General features: G+C 58.0%; 1 protein-coding gene across 1 annotated transcript in view; it reads right to left on the bottom strand.

The window, feature by feature from the left end:
* The window catches only part of LOC119587013 (rho GTPase-activating protein 21-like), a gene marked incomplete at its 5' end in the record, with an annotated part of 201,687 nt that overhangs the window by 114,707 nt on the left and 86,697 nt on the right, over positions 1-283 (bottom strand).

Genomic DNA, 283 nt, shown 5'->3' with positions numbered 1-283 from the left:
GAAAAAATCCAAGAGAATACTAAAACAGTTATTTTATCGTTTCTTCCGCCGACGTAGAGTGCGCGGAGATCCCTTCCTCCCAGAAGGGGCGCGTCATCTGAGAGCTGCAATCACGCCATTCACGCACATACGCTGAATGCCCAACGACCCGGCGGCGACGCTCCCTCCGCTCAAGGATGCGCTTCCAGCCACCTCCGGACGTGGCTCGCCGGCCTTGGGGGCTGTTTGCACTCGGGAGGGACGCTGGAATTTTGCGAGGCCTACGGCTTGGCTCCTAATTGTC

This window comes from Penaeus monodon, chromosome 22, assembly GCF_015228065.2.
Source record: "Penaeus monodon isolate SGIC_2016 chromosome 22, NSTDA_Pmon_1, whole genome shotgun sequence".
NCBI classification, from domain to species: Eukaryota; Metazoa; Arthropoda; class Malacostraca; order Decapoda; family Penaeidae; genus Penaeus; species Penaeus monodon.
Note: the sequence above shows the minus strand (reverse complement) of the source record. Positions and strands in the feature narration are given on the sequence as shown.